The sequence below is a fragment of the Amphiprion ocellaris genome, chromosome 20 (genome assembly GCF_022539595.1).
Source record: "Amphiprion ocellaris isolate individual 3 ecotype Okinawa chromosome 20, ASM2253959v1, whole genome shotgun sequence".
Taxonomy (NCBI): Eukaryota; Metazoa; Chordata; class Actinopteri; family Pomacentridae; genus Amphiprion; species Amphiprion ocellaris.
The window spans coordinates 24,040,579-24,057,867 of record NC_072785.1 but is presented as its reverse complement, the minus strand read 5'-3'; the positions used below and the strand labels follow the sequence as shown (position 1 = coordinate 24,057,867).

The window sequence follows — 17,289 nt, the reverse complement described above, 5'->3', positions numbered from 1 at the left end:
TACTCTATTTAAATCAGCTAATATATATATATATATTTTTTTTTTTTCTAATTATTTGCTGCTATTTTCACTGTTTTTACAGTTTTTGAACATTATATTACTCCTTTGTTTTTTTCTGACACCCTTTCTGCCACTTTTTCAATGAATATTTGATGGATATTTTTACAGTGTGGAGTGAAAGAGTGATGCGTAAGAGCAATGTCTTTACAAAAAGTGTTGAATATTGGTCAGTTATGTCTCCCCCTGCTGATACAGGTCTGTCTGTCTGTCTGATAGGGCTGAAATAAAGACTAGACACTAGCAGGGAAGATTAGATTTGAGCAAACATGTACACCGGGGCCTGTTCAATCTTCACTTTATCTTCCTAGTTCAACCTCCACCTTACAGAAAAGACATATAAATAAAATACACTCTTACAAAGAAACAGGCCAACAGTGTGTAATACATATTAAAGTCTGCATGGTGAACATACAGAATGTTCTGCATCTATTTTTTGAACATTGTGTGCCAGCAGGTGGCAGCAAATAGCAATCAACATCTTTCAGTTACTAACTGAGGTTCTAATGCATGAGGGCTGACGGTAATGAGAGTGAGATAAAAAGTACATTGGACACATTAGGTTGAGTGGAAATGAAATATTTTCAGAAGAAGCAGCAGTGTGATTCTCCTCTTTCCTCCTACGCTCATTGCTGTAGCGTGTCTCCATATATCAACAAAGGCATGTTTACATGCCCGTGAGGAATTAAGGAAGTATCAGGGCCATGACCTCCTTTGCTTGCAGTATTAGCCACTGAGATTAAGTGTGGAGAAATAACCCTCAGCATCTTTGTCTAATCATGACAACAGTGCCTGTAATCTTCATCTTAAACATCTGATCACTGACTCCGGAGCAGCCACAGCAGCAGGAGGTAACAATAGCGGAGTCAGATCTGAGGCAGGAGGCAGCAGATTACGCTGAGCTGCAGATGGATGGTGGAGATGGTGGAGGTCTATGTTCAGTGTTCGGTGCCAAAGGCCAGCGGCAGCTCATGCCAGAAAGGGCAGTTTTCCGCCTGGCTACACAGTGGCAGGCTGCTTGTCACCTCGGTGCACAGGAGGAGAAGCCGGATGCCTTTCCTCCCTGTCAGCCAGCTCCTTTTCTATCTCAGTCAAGTCTACTGACTTTGTGTCAACCTGGAGCGCCTGGGCGCTCATCTGAGCTTTGATCCCTCAGGAGATCATTCTGTGCTCAAGAGACCAAGAGACACATTCATCTGTTTCCAGTGAAAAGCCAAAGGCTGACACCAATCAGTGCTGAGCGACTGCATGTTACAAACAACATATTAATGTACATGTATTTGTTAACCATTCCTTGCATCTTAAGATGACACCTTGAAATGATGACTGTATACAGTGAGGGAGGTGGTTACTAAAGGTTACTGAATCAAACAACAGCGAGAAATGAAATCATTCTACTGAAGTTAAACATGGTTTTTGCATAATCTGCTGTTCTAACTAAAATAGAATCAAACCAGACACCACACATTTTTTCTACACAAAACCTAAACTAGTGGAAAAAGCTGATGATTCTGCATCGTACATTAAACTCAGATATACTTTAGAACACTAAATGTATTACATAAGTATGTTTAATATCATATCCATGGTACATACAGTGTAGTGTTGCTATTAGATGTGTATTATTTTCACATTATGCTCACTTCTAATTATTCATTCATATTAATACTCAGAATGGGCCTGCAAGGATGACTATGCATGACAGTAAGCACAATCACTGCGTAAAGTACAGACAATGAGCTTGTATTACTATATCTGACAGAAATCTATGCATTTTCCAGTTATTTATGACTCCATCTATGTCACGTATATCAGCACTAATAGTTTTGCCATACATTATATTTATGCACACTGGTTGCTATCACCTATATACAATGTAGATATAGATATAGATGTATACTACTGAGTTCTGTTTTGCATCTTGCAAGGATAAATTGCTATCCAGTATGTCAAAGTTAAATATCAAAATACTTTCTAATGACAAACTGTCTATAATCTACATGTATGTATTGTCTGTTGAGTGTGAGACAGTTCAGTTTGCCATTTAGAAAGCTGGCAGATGAAAAACTGAAATTAAAACAGAAGCAATCTTCTTATGTGGAGTCTGTAATTCTGGAGAAAGATTGGTGATATTTAGCTAGTTAACATATTTGGATAGCGTTCACCAAATTTAGGCTACATCCACAATAATACATTCTTACTATACACACACATCTTAAATTTGTCACACTCCTATCACACGACTGTATTCTGTAACCAAAAAAAAGCATAACAAAATCCATCAGTGTTGCTGACTTTGTTGTCTATGCCAGCAGCTATTGTGCAGCTCAGAAAATCAATCTTTGATCTTCGTTTTCACATTGCTGGTTTGTCCGTGGTATTTTTTACGATGAAAAAACCATCTCCCTGCTTGCACAGCGCAGGAAGATGGTTTCATTCCTTCAGGCGTATTGTCCAGGCCACCTTCATAATTTCGCATTCACTATTTCTTCAGAGTACACACAGAACAGACAACTCTGTGCAAGATATTCACTTAATCTGACAAACGCTGTATTGGATTAGAATCGCATACTCTACCTTTAATGATGATAGATTTTTGACATTCTCCAAGTGGCTCTGAAATGTTTAGATAAACTGAAGCAGTGCAGAATTTGATATTTTACAACATGAAGCCAGTTCTAGTACAAGAGTTTAAAATGACAGCAGTGATATTCATTATAACTAAGAGATGCATGTGAGAATTGCTGCTACTCCAAGGCGCCCAAGGGCCCAGTCTGGATCGACAGCCCCGGGGCCCCCTAAAGAGAAAAACAGGATCAGCCAAAGAGCTTAGCCATTCATGTCTGAGTGGTTAAGTGGATTCTGACAAGTCCCAAATGAGGGTTTGACAAGGAGGGTCACTCTGTGACATGCCCACTGTCAGTCACAGATGCACAGATGGCATCGAGAATACCTGGTCATGTCTGAACTGCATTAGCGAGGTCTGAACCACACAGCTCTGCTCCCACTTTTCATTCTGTCAGTTGCTGAGCAAATAAAATATGTCTCACTGCTGACAGAGACAAAAGACCAGCCTCACTGCATGCAGGACATTTCTCTAATATAGAGTAGTACATAGGTTGAACAGAACTGGCAGCAAAACAGGTTTTTCATACTGCAAAAAGGCACAAAAATAATAATTTGATGCAAAAATTGGTTTATTTTGTTAGCGATACAGAACACAATCTGACGGATTTAAAAAGGCACTGTTATCTTCTGGTATGCATTGTAATAAAAAGGAAAAGCCACAAAAAGAAATAGGCCAGGAATCCAGATTAAAAAAGGACAGGAGAGAAACTCCAAAGAAGATTAAGTGGGCAGACAGGAGGCACAAAACAAACTTTTCGTCTACGGCACTAAATCTTGCAAATCCGATGGGGACTTTAAACATTAGCTGGAAAAACACAGGCCAGGTTGAGATGCAACAAACTATAGTCCCAAAAAAAGTGTTCAGCTATAAAATTCAGCACAATGCACATTTGAAAATATGTACAATCTCTCATTTAAAAACCACCCTGTGGATCTTTCTGGATCGCAGCTTACTTGGAAGCAGCTTCTAGATTGTCCCCATTCCTTGGAGCATGTTTAATTCAAAGATTGAATTGTGAATCATCTCCTTTAAATTTCAGTTAAATCCCCTTTGGATGGCAGTGTTTGTGGTCAGGGGCGGCGTGTGGATTGTTCCCATTCCTTGAAGCATGTTTAATTCAGTGGTGCTGAAAACAAATACGGAGACCTCCTCTTTTAAAATTCAACTCGATTCACACCTAGAATCAGCATGTGTATTTCTCAGCTGGAAAGGACTCTATGAATGGTTGGGGGTTTGCAGTGAAGCAGCCTGTGGATTGTTCGTAATCCTTGAACCATGTTTAATTTAGAGGTGCTGAAATCACTTTATCTGCCCCTCACCCCACTGCTCAGGCAATTACCCCAGGGTGACTGTGCTGCGAACCCCTCAGACACGACCGCCAGCGTCTCCGGCTGCATCAGCAGCAGCTCAGCTTGCCTCTCACAAGACCGCAACATCCACCGATCCTCCTGTGAGATGCCTCGTCGGAGTCAAGGGCAGCTGTCAATCATGAAATGTAAGATCATGGGGCCCCCAGAGTGAGGTCATTCTACATGGTGTGAAAAACAAGTGAATCGGCCCAATCAGGAAAGAAAACACCCTCTGGCTGTTTCTCCTTTGAACCATTTCATGGGAAAAACATGCAGAGGAGAAATTCACTTGACTTGAAAAACAGCACGGCAACACTTGAGACATGAGTAATGTAATGTAAATAAACGTTAACTATGATTGTGGAGAGTCCCGATGTTCCATTTGACAACTGGAGACATCCCAACGGAGCTGCTGACAGCAACTCCTGTCCAACTTGATTTGCCTCCTCTTCTAAATACCCACTGTCATTCTGAGAGCATCCACCTTATAGCCATTACATCCATTAATGGATGCTAACCGCAGCTAGCCAGGCATGTTCTGACATCATGAGAATTGCATGAAGATGTATAGAGAGCCTGAAGAGTGGTTAGAAAATAGTTCAACATTCACGAGTTGTCTCGCTTTCAGTGTCTGACATGTTTTCAATGACAGATGAGATTGTAGATCTGGTTATGGTACTGTAGCTATTAAACCTTTATTTCTTAGCCTCAAGCATTCCTAACAACACTACGTATGCAGCAAAATCCAATACAGTGGTCATATATATTTAATTCTGTTGCTGTTGTGTATGGTTTTCTTGCTTAAATTTTTGTTGTAAAATGAATGGGATTTGGCAAAAGCAAACCTCTGCGTGACACAATGCTTGAAATGTCACGAACCTATAGATTAAATACACATAACCACTCACTGGGATTGATTTCTTGCTCAATATCTGACCCACTCTTGAAGTCAACAACTTGCAAAGTGTTCACAGTTTCTCACAGGCTCACTTTTTAATCAATGCAGCTTATTAAAGTTTCATGGAAATTAGAAATAGCTCTCACTTAATAGTGAAATACCACAGACACTGTTGTGCAGTGTGTCATAGTCGTACAGTGTGTAACAGATGTACAAGCATTAAACAAAAAGGATTTGTCACAATATCCCCCCCTCCGATTTAGTGGTTTGAGGTTTTACTAAATCCTGGAACCTGAAAACTAGCCAGTGTATTTGAAAGGCATGGTACCTTTAGAAAAATAAAATAAAATAAATAAATAAAAAAAAACCAAAACAAAATTACACCATTTAAGAGAGCCAGAAAGAACAGCTGGACTTTAAACTCTGTACAGTCCTTGAACTAATCATGCACAACCATTCTAAAAAAAACAAAACAAAACTTAGCTTAAAATCCTGATATTTCATCAAAATCACTTTATTCTACACGTCTCATTCAAAAATTTACAAAACAATAAGGTGTTTGCAAAACCCAGATTCAGGAAAAAAAAACATATATATATATATATATATATATATATATATATATATATATATATATATATATATATATATATATATATATATATATATATATATATATATATATATATATAAAAATTCTGTGCTCCTTGACATCTCCAAGAAGCCATGAGTTACATCACATTAAAAACGTTCAGCGACTATTCGGTTGAACTGCAGGCTGTGTTGACACAGAACTGATGGAAGATAAGTATAGAAAGAAATCTGAGAAATTGGTAGCAAAATAAAACACATTTGATCAACGATATAAATACAGTATGGTACAAAAACGGCATAAAGAGGAGCAAATTGTTGGAGGATACATTCAGCATGGTAAAATATATTTCTAGTGTTGCTGTGCAGAGGCTAATTTGGAGGAGGTTGTAAAATGTAAGTAGCTAAATATCTGTAGAATGCAGAACCAACTTTTTTTCAAATATTGGTAACACCTGTGGAAACTGAAAATGCTTTATATGTTGATTTTGTTTGTAAAATAAATAATCAAAGAAATTAAACTTTTGTTTTTCCTCTTTTTTTTTTAGATTTATGGCATTCTGACTCTGTTTCACTGCACAAAAGTCATTTTTGAGTTGGAATCCTCCCTTTTGGTCATGGTTGTGCTGTTTCTATAGAGGTGCAGGACCTTAAATGCAGTGAAAAATGAGCTCACGGAGTAAAAATGTGACAGGAGCAAAAATACCCATGAAATGCTTGGGATCAGAGGGTAAAAGGAATTTTCAGTCCAATTTTGCATCAAATATAATCACAGCCGCTTTTATGCTTATTGTTCTACCACTACTTCTAATCTTTCTAGTATGTTCTCAGCCTTCTCTATCAAGTCAAGTTCCCGTTATTTATATAGTATATTAAAAACAATAGTCATTGAGTTTTCCAGTAAAGAAATAAGATTACGTATTACTGTATTACTCTGAAATATCCTGTAAAGGTGAGCTCCTGAGGTCCATTTAGAAGAGCCTAACAGCCATGCTGTAAAAATATCAAATAAATTTTAATAATGCAAAATGCTTAAACCATATGAAGTCAAGCATAAGCACTCAGGAATGAAAAATTTAATAATCCAATTCATGCATTATAAACCATCTCCATGCATTTGGCTCTGGAACTCACACAATGCATACAGTGGTTCCTAAATGCATCTCAAATTCACTGACACAATAAATGAGATTTCCACCATGACCAATATACAAAAGTGCTCCAATTACAGATTCCACCTTGGAGACAATAATGGAAAGAATTAAAACACATAAAATATGGCAGCATGGCAATTATGCAGCTGCTTATTTGTGCTATTATCCAACTAATAACCATGAGAGAAACCTTTAGAGTCATGAAAACTACTGAGATTTGCTAATTTAGTTGATTTTTTTTGTATTTTAGCAGAACCTCTCAAGTCTGAAACCCCCTCAGAGGATTGTTAAGGGTCACTGATCCATACATAGTTTTCTTCACCCAGAATTTCTTCTCATCAGTGCAACACTTCCGTCATCACCTCCTTAAATCTCCTCCTCCTTTCTTTTGTGCTTTGCTCCTTATCTACAACCATTTGGTTTCTTATCTCCTTTGTCCCACTTTTCTATTCCTTTGTTTGTCTTTATCTATTTTCCTTTAGGGCAAATGTATTTTCTCCATTATCTCTTCAGAATTGTCACCTAGTCTGCCTACCACTCTTGACTACAGTCAGATGCATTTGCTTCATGATGCATGAAAAGGGGCAATATAATGCATTATATCATACATCCCATTGTTTTGGAGTCTAAATTAAGACTATGAATTCAGATGCTGAATAATACAAACAAATTATTCATACATTTCTGCTCCAGAGGTGAAATAAAGGCCAAGACAATGTGAGGAAGAGGAGCAGGAAAGTAACAAGAACAAATGCTAAGTAGTGTTGAAATCCGGATGTCAAATACATGTAAAGAATTTAATATAGCAGAAAAATAACGTTCTGACTGGGGCTATTAAGGTATAGAATGTAAATACTCTCTAGAAATTTCATAAAATATCATTAAACAAAACGACCAGAGTTTCTTCCAGATGGCGTCATCTGGAGAAGTTCTGCAGGCAAATGAACAGGGAGCTGTCAGTGCAGACAGCATGGAGGGAACTGAACAGGTGGCCGATTAATTGATTAGAAAATTAAATTATTTGCTTTTCAAGCAAAAACAGAAACTATTTGATGGTTAAATTTCCTTAAACGTGAAAATTTGCTGGTTTTATTGTCAGGGAAGTATGATGTAGATATACTTCAGTTCATAAATGGCACACATGTTGAAATACACGTGTTTGCTGCACATACTGCAAATATCGTATGTCAGTGTAATTCATACAGTGAAACTAGTGACAGAAAAATAATACTTTGTCCTGCTAGACTGTTCACTCACAGTACTATCGATTATTTATTTATTTTTTAAAGTTTTTTTTGGGCCTTTTTGTTGGCTTTTTATTGGATAGGCACAGTGAGAGAAAGACAGGAAACAGGGGAGAAGAGTCGGGGAAGACATGCAGCAAAGGGCCGCGAGCGGGAATCGAACCCGGACCAGCTGCGTCGGGGACCAGCCCCTGTACATGGGTCGCCCGCTCAACGCGCTGAGCTATACGGGCGCCCCACTATCGATTATTTTTGTTATTGACTAACTGATTCGTCTATAGAATGTCAGAAGTTATTGAAGAATCCATTCATCCATCCATTAGCTATCCCCTCTTTATGCTGTAGAAGGTTATAATGGGCTTGAGCGTATCCCAGTTGACATTGGATGACATGAGGCAGAGCATATCCTTGACAAGCCAGCAGTTCAATGCAGTGCTAATGCCAAGAGACAGAAACTGTGCATGCTCACACTAAGGCCAGTGCTATACTTTGAGTTGGCAGGTATGGTCCAACTCCAATTCCTGTCATCTCCAAGTCTGAGAGTCTGCACAAATCCCTTCAGGTCAGCTCAAAATGTGTCTGTGCATGGAAGAAATACGAAGTTAACAATCTACTGTATGCCCAGCAGACTAGAAAGTTGCATAATAACAACAACGATGCGTCTGTGGTGTCTGCAGCTGTTTGTGCAAATCTGCAAGGTCATATAATCAAATCTTCACACCTACAGTCAATTTAAAATCACAAATGAACCTACCATGTGTGTGTTTAAACTGTGACAGGAAGCTAAACCACCTGGAGAAAACCCATGCAGGCAGAGGGAGCACCAACTCCACACAGAAAGGCTTTAGCCGACCAGAAGGTTCAAACTCACAGTCTTCTTGCTGGTTGGACACAGTGACACCCCTTGCATTTTAAAAATGCATGTTGAAATTTCCCATAGCTAAATGTGTACTTAAGGTGGTATAGACTGCAAAAATGCTGTATAATGACTAATCTGTGCAAGGAGAGAGGGATTTTGCACATGCAACTTTAATGATTCTATTGAATTATTATTTTAGATTATTATACTGGATATGTATTATATATTAATAGATATACATTAGTTACATTTTTCTAACATTCAAAAATATTTCAAAAATTTATTTTTTTTCTTGTTTGTATTTCAATGTGTGTTTTTTGTGAAAATCGTAAATGTAAATTGCTGATGCAACACTGCAATTTTCCTCAGAAGATCAATAAAGTATTCTATTTCAGTGCATTGATTTATTAAATCAACAGTCCAGACTGCAAAAATGTTTAGTCTGTTATCATAAATGACAAAGAAAAAAATAATCTGACATTAAAGAAGCTAAAAAAAACAAATGTTTGATCAAATTTGACTAAACAGATTAATCCATCTTTAACATATTTACTGATGACTTTTCTGTGGATCTACAAATTGATAAATGGTTGCAGGTCTAAGAGTAGTTTATCACTATAACAAATTAAGGAGTTCTAGTTCATAAAACTAAGTCTGTAGCCAGCAAAAATAAAGCCACACATAGTAATTTTTCCTGTGATATGTTTTGCATTTAATCTAACAATGAGCGTGCAGACAAAAGCCTTGTTATAATGCAGACTTGGCTGCCGTCCTCTGATCTTCTCAGCCACATTTGGCATTGTAATTATGTGTGGCGAGATCTAAATGACCCTGGTGGTTGAGTCACTTTGTTTACCACTGCAATTGTCCATGCACTGGATCCTGCTCATACAAGCATATATTATCATATTCCTCACAGAAATAGAACAAGCTCACATATGGAAATACATTTTCCAATTCAGGAAGCACTGACAAACATTCATGCCATATACTGACATAAGCTAAATCAAGCTGATTGAACGAGGTATGAATGTAAAGTAACACTTGAGAATCATTATATTTATGAATGAGAAACAACCATAGTGTTTTTTATCATGTGTATAATTGCTTTTCTATGTAAACATTTATTAAAACCCTACAGGAAAGGCACTTTAGCTATAACAAAGGGTCAGCAGGGCTAATTTTTATTTGCTCTGTCCATCCTGCAGGCCGGCCTGATACAATACCTGTCGTACAGCTTCCCGTCATTCCTCACAGAAATGCACATTCTGCATTTTTTTTGCAGCTTCCCTATCGCACTTATCATCAGAACACTCACATCCTCTTTTTAATGTTCGCTTTGCACCAACAGTAGAGAGTTAATATAAAACAACAGACATCAGAGGTAGGAAGAGGTTGGTTTGTCAGGCACCAAACATTGGGAAACATTTGGTGGTTAAAATATTACTGTTATAGTTCTCTATTTGTGAATAAAACTGACCTAAAACTGTACTGCTTTGATCATTCAAATGTGAGTCATACGTGTGTTGCTAGACAAGCAGCTTCCAGCTCAACACCTTGATGGGAAGTCACCTTAATGTTGTTGTTTTCTCTGAGAAAAATGTTAATCTGAAAGTTAGTTAAAAAAAAAAAAAAAGACAACACTGCCGTCTGGGTTTTCTATTAATGTGGAGCCTAGCTGAGCACACTTCATTTCCTCGACTTTCTTCCAGTCGTTCATCCGTTTAATTTCACTTAAGCAGATGAGGCGAGGTGGAAAGGCTGGTTAATTATTGGTTCGAATCGAGCCAAGGCAGGGAAACGGGCCAGAAAAACAGGCCAAAACATCCGAGCAGCTCCAGCTTGGGGAGATGTAAGTGACTGGAGCTTTTACAGGTATGAGTGAGCAGCTGTCTATATGGCAGACTGCAGCAAAGCAAGCTCCAAGGTATAAAGTGAGCAGTGGTACTCTGGGAAGGCTGTAATTGCACAATCTTATTTATAATGGTAGATATTTAAAATAACATAAATGTTTATAAATATATATCTTAATATAGTTATTTTTATAATGCAGTAACTTAAGACTGGTAAAAAAAAATGAGGAAAAGCTTTTACCCACAACGAAGATAGTCAAATGATTGAAAATAAACCGCACAGAGAGAAATCGCTCTCATTGTAAAAAAGGAAAATGGCATCAAAGATATGGCAAACGTCCATAAGCCTTGACTCCTTTCTGCGGAGCTCATGGTGGACTTCCAGCGTTGTTTGAAATCTGGCAAGCATGTGTGACACTGATACATATGCCAGATTTGCTAGCGAAGCTGAAAATAACTCCACATTTCACCGTGCACGCTGTCCACTGGGCACCATTAGCTCACATGCTGAAGGTGAGCAGCACAGATGTTGTTCAGATGTTAACATCAAGGCTATATGGAGTGTAACTGATGTTATCAGCAGAGCCCAGATTCTCAGCTGCCGTACTGCACGTACGGTGATTTAGGATGGAGGGCAAGTCATTGTTAGATGGCAGTTTGAGAATAATGGTATATTGATGGAACACAGTAAGAGTCAAACCTAATTCTAGTTACAGAGCTGCATGAAAATTCTACGAGGACATCTACTTGAACAATTAGCAGTGATGGTTGAAACACTGCACTCTGAGGAAATCTGGGTGAAGGAGGCAACATTAAGATGATCAGGAAATGGCAAATGTTTTGGCAACAGCTGGGGTTCATTATTTCTGCTCAGGTGCTTTAAGACAGCAATGAAAAGGAAAATTAATGCTTAAACATAAACACAGCACCCTAAACACTGTATATACCCATCGTACCATGTATTTGACCATTTGGCAGTTTATTAGGTACAATTAACTGACAGTCTTGTGATAATTCCGACCTTCAGGAAGGTTAAAGCATTTAGATTGGTGCTGTTGAGCTACTGTTTTGTTCTAACTAGTTTTCTAGTGTCTGAGATCACTTTCTTCCTATCTGTGCAGTTTCACCTTGGGTTGAACAATTTTAGAAAAATATCTAATTGCGATATTTAATGTGATTTGTTTAAAGTCAGGCTTCCGTTCAATATCCACTGTGCAATAAAAAAACATTTGATGGAGAGCTGCCACATAAAATACCACAAAAATGTGCCTGCCACACAAGAAGGATGACCTAAATTTGTAAAGCAACTGACAGTCTAAATCCTGCTGATGCACATACATCCTAAATCACAGTCTTTGCAATTTGTGAATTACATTGTTTCAAATTGAGATTTCAATTTGTAAGCTGTTAATGGATCAGTGTGACAGTTTCAGCTCCTTTGTAGATTTTCTTTTGAAAGAATATTTAAGGAATATTTATTCTCAAAATGAATTTACCTGCATTGGGTGTGAATTTCAAAAACTGCTCAACAACAGATTCTATCTTAAGACACACAGAAAACACTTGATGGACACCATGTATATTTTTTTGGACGAAAAGCAAACCATGTTCCCCCTAGGAAGTTATCAGAAAAAAAAGTCTTTCAGGTGGAGTCACATTGAAAAGAAAACAAAAGTGACAGCTCTACTTTTAGAAGGGAAAGAAGAAGACAAAAGAAGTATGGACTGAGCAATTAAACTAATTATTATGGAAATTGCAATATGGCAAGTTCAATGTCCAAATCACAAATGCTGCAAATTTGATGATGAAAGGAAAATGTGTCAAAACACACCATAATAAAGGAAGCATTGTGGTGCTACGGAGATGCTCAGACCTGGAAATCACATTCTCCGGATGTAAAGGAACATGCTTCTTTGGTACACACTGCAGTTTTAGTGGAAAAGACATGAAAAATATGATAATTGCCGCTAAAATTGTGACACGGATCTTAATATCTGTCAAAAATAATCTGAATATGACAGGTTTTTACATGTTGTTCAGCTCTTAAATGAAGCCAAACTCAAATACTTATTTCTACACACACTAGACAGATCTTCCACATAGATCTAATTACTGCCATTCTCTGTGGTACAGACATGATGCTCTAGATATAAAACCACTAACACTAAATAGATGTATGCATTCACCTCACACAGTAGGTCGGAATAAATCTTTCTGTGGAATGGCTTATCTACAGTGAGCTGCGAGAGAGAATCCGCAGTCTGTAATTCATACATGCCGTTAATTCTACGTGCAGACGAGGTTATACTTTATCTCCTCCTGTGGGCCGACAACGCAGATGATTAAGAACAAAGCAATTTGTACAGCACAAAAACTTCTTGTGTGCTATCCACTATGTAAAATTTATACAGTACAGGAGACAAATCATGAATATGTCATTGAGCTAATGAGATAATAGGCGAACACAGTCACGTTTCTCATATACTTTATTGGCCACAGTGGAGGCCATTACGTGATTAATGTCTAATTGGAGTCAGAGAAAACTGCTTGAATAATGGATACAGTGGATCAGATGTGTCTATAACCTTGACAAAGATATTAGGACAAGGGAGGAGAGGCAATCTATATGTGGCACATCATGTACGCAGCACACACTAAAGACAGGAATCCATCTCCATACCTTAAAGACATAAATCAATCTTTACTTGGCAAACAGGAATGAGCTTCTGGGTACACTGTAGCTCAAAGGAAAAATATATATTTGGAAAACAAGCCATGAAGCCATCTTTCACTTCATAAATTGACATCCATGGTTGAACCTGGTGGTTTGTCTGTGTCTCATGTTATCCATGTAATATCTCTTGCACTTTGAATTTTCTTTTTTTTTCTCCAAGGATGACTCCATAGAGGAATTTTTAAAAAGCCAAAAGCTAAATGTCAGCGGCTCTGAGCTCTCCCTTGTTTACTCCACGAGCTGATTCATGTGGTCTATCTTGGATCTGTTTCATTTAGAAATACTTTGAAGTAAGCAATTTTAAAATTCAAATCATCAAACTTTTAACTAGGTGAATGAGATATAAACATCCACAGTCAGACTCGCAAATACGTCCAGACACTTGAGCATATTTAAATGAAACATGAAAGCTTGATAAATATTCAACATGGTAGATTTGAGCTTTGAAAAGATGCAGCCTGCCTCCAGGCGAAAACTGGCACAAACAAAACTTTTTCCAGCAATCACTGCTCAGTCATGTGAAGTAGCACATCTGAGGAACCACAAACAACATGACAAGAATTGTAAAGACATCAGGTTGCACACTGAGCCTAAATGCTTTCTGTCAAAACTAAATATTTAAAAACAGTAATGTGTTTTCAACAGGTTTCTGGTATCTAAAACCTTAACAAATTATGCAGTTTCTTCAGGGATTCTCAGTCCAACATTTATTGTAGTTCAAGAGTGGACTGGAAAGAGAGCCTAAAGTTGTTTTTTTTTTTTTTAAAAGCATTTATGTTATGTACAGAATTGTAGAAAAACATATTTATTGCCAGCTGTCACATCCAATTTTTTTAGAAATTGGTTGGCAACATGCAAAATAAAAAAAGTGAATTAAGTATAAGATCCTGCCACAGTCTATCCCAGTCAGCAACTTAATTTGCATTCGCAGATTTTCACTCAGTCAGTAAATGCAACATTTTCAAGCCTTGTTGGTATTTTTCTCCAAATGCACAACCTCCTCTGGCTCTTCGGTTAAACCCCATCCAGTTATTACACCAATTAAACAGATGTTAACTATTTGACAGCAATGCTTAACACCATAACCAACTGGACTAAGCTTGCACTATTCCTTACAGTAATTTGTAGAGATCCTCACTCAACAACATTCCTCACTTGAATGTTGTTACAGTATGATTCACAAATCAGAGGCATTTTTTCTGTCAATATGTTCACCTCCAAACCATGCCACCATCCACACTACAACCTTTTCACTGACCTTAAAGCTTAAATGCCAACAAAAGCTTGGCATGGTTCACAACAGTGACATAATAACTATGTGACATTTAACAAACTTTCTGCAAGATGTAAACTGTCTTCTTGGATAAGAGTCAACAAGAAACAGGCTGAAAAATCAAGACCTTAATGACTCAGATCTCTCCATTTCCAAAAGTATTTTTTAATATTCATGAGATTCATGGCTGGAGGGAATACTAGCCTGACTAGTGAATCACCCTGACTAGGATCCATCAGACTCGGGGTCAGAGGTTCTAGTGGTAGTATGCTGGCCTCATTGTGCCATATGGAATGATTTTTAGCTTGTCTGCACTGATCCAAATGAAAGCCAAGCGTGCACCAACAGATATGCCAACTTCTGAAACCTGCCACTGCAAAGGTGAACCCCAGGCTGCAGTATCCACCTCAGCTGCCATGTCTGGGTGGATGACTGTGAGAGCCTGTAGCGGAGCGGGCAGTCAGACAGGCTGGAGTTAGTCATGAATGCAATAGTTAATGGGCCTCCTGCCAGTCTGCCAGAAGGTACCGGACCAACACTCACCCACTGCACCCACAGGGTGTCATGGAGCTAATGACTGCCCAAACTGACTGTTCAAGCAGTAGCTGAATACCAGTAGTAGTGGTAGTAAAACAATGCCATGCAATTTAAATCATCAAGCAAAATACAATTATTCTTGATTGCAACTCTAAACAGTTTGTGTATTTTGGCATAATACTTATTTATAGTATGACTGACTCAAATAGTTTATGTGAGCTCAGTTATGTCTGATAATTTTTATTTAAATCCCTTTGTACTTGCCCAGAAATAAGAGGTCAGGCAGAGATTACGAGGGGTTTAGCCTGCATGATACTGTTGGTTTTATTATTATAAGGTTTAATCTTTTTTCCCCAAACCTCAGAGGAAGGTGTTTTCACAACGAAGTCTGTGGATGATCCAGGTCAAACATTTTACTAGCACCACAAATACCATCGACGATGCACACATTCAATGTAGTGGGTTGAGGCTCACCAATCTGCATGTCTAACAGATATCAGATGGTTTTTAAAGTAGTAAAAGCTACTTCTAGATCAGTTGGGCGATTGGATGAATAACTAACGGCAATTATCCTTTGCTAGATGTTTTTTGTGTGCAATTTTTGTCATTTCAGTGGTAATTTAATGGTCTGCCTCTTTGAGAATTCAACTCAGTAAATTGCCTAATTAACCTGTAAAGTGCAATACAAAGCTGTGTTAGGAACTGGAAAACAGATAGACAATTCTATTAAAGTCCACTTGAATGCATCGGGTTTGGATAAATTTGTGCAGAGGTGTTAATAAAAACATCAATTAAGTCTGCATTAATTCTACTCTGCAGAGAAAAGCCAAAAACAATCTTTCCCTCCACTAATGCTTTGATTCATAGTGTACATGAAAATGGCGAGCTATTCACGCATGGATCACTTGTGCGAGTAAGAGAGGAGGCCTGGCACAGCTCCGCAATAAAATAACATTTTACTCATATTAAATAGAAACTTAGAGACAATCAATACGTGGTGGACACTGATAATAATGTGGTGTGCCACCACAAATAGATCTATGTATGGGAAATGTTGTTCTAATAGCTTTCGACTATTTTTCAAGTAGTGTCGGACACCTCAGAGAATGCATTGGCAATCGCTGGTTGGAAAACTTCAACTGCCATGGTGATGCACCTCACTTCCTATGCATTAGAGCATAAAGAAAGCCAGATACTGTATATGAAGAATACAACTCACCCCCTGGTTCTATGACATTTTCAGACCCAGGTCATCAAAGTGTCACTTCAATCACATTACAGTGTCTCTACCATGTATTTTCTGTGTTACACAATTCCTAACATACGCCGATGGAACACAAGGATCTTTTCAGGCACAAAATTCAATTTAAGCATAAAAGCACATTATAATGCAAGCAAGTGCCTAGCTCTCTGCACTCTACTATATTGATTTGACACAACGATGCATGTGTGCTTGAAAAAAAATGTAAAGTCAGAAAATAAAAGAAGAATTAATCTCGTATCTGATTTCACTATCTACAAAACAAATTTGGAAGCAATGTGAGACTAAGCCCTGAGGATGCTTGCATGTAAACATATGATCAGTGTTTTATGTGTTAACCCGCAATGACATGCATCACTTTCCCCTGGTGTGAGCTTCCATGGAAGCCAGAGGAGGTGGGGGTGTGACTTAATGCAAGTTATACACTGGAGATGATTGTTGCCTATAGGGAAGAAAATGAAGCGTAAATAGAAAAAAATAAGAAAAAAGAGATAAGCTATGTTTCACAATAATATATTTCATTTCAGATGCAATTAAAATAGTGATTATTTCAATTGCTAGTTAAAATGAGTAGGGAAAAAAGTTTGTTTTGAATTTAACTACATTACTTTTGCTTTTTAAAGGCACAGTGGTAACATTTTTAGCAATGAAAAACAGAAATAAATGTGTGCAAATAAAAATGAAGATCAAGAAATGGTACCACCTCACCTCACTTACTCAGTAGATAGAAAAAGCAAGCAAAAAAAAATAAAATAAAACCTTTGAGTTAAACTTGACGTAACTTACGTAATATGCAATAAACACCCAAACAATAAAGCCACTCTTGATATGATCCGCTGTTTATGAGGAA

General features: G+C 37.8%; 1 protein-coding gene across 4 annotated transcripts in view; it reads right to left on the bottom strand.

Annotated features, from left to right (window-relative positions):
- LOC111578560 (SAM and SH3 domain-containing protein 1-like) overlaps positions 1 to 17,289 on the bottom strand; it is a 57,764-nt gene that overhangs the window by 20,729 nt on the left and 19,746 nt on the right. The gene's annotated exons all lie outside the window — the stretch shown is intronic.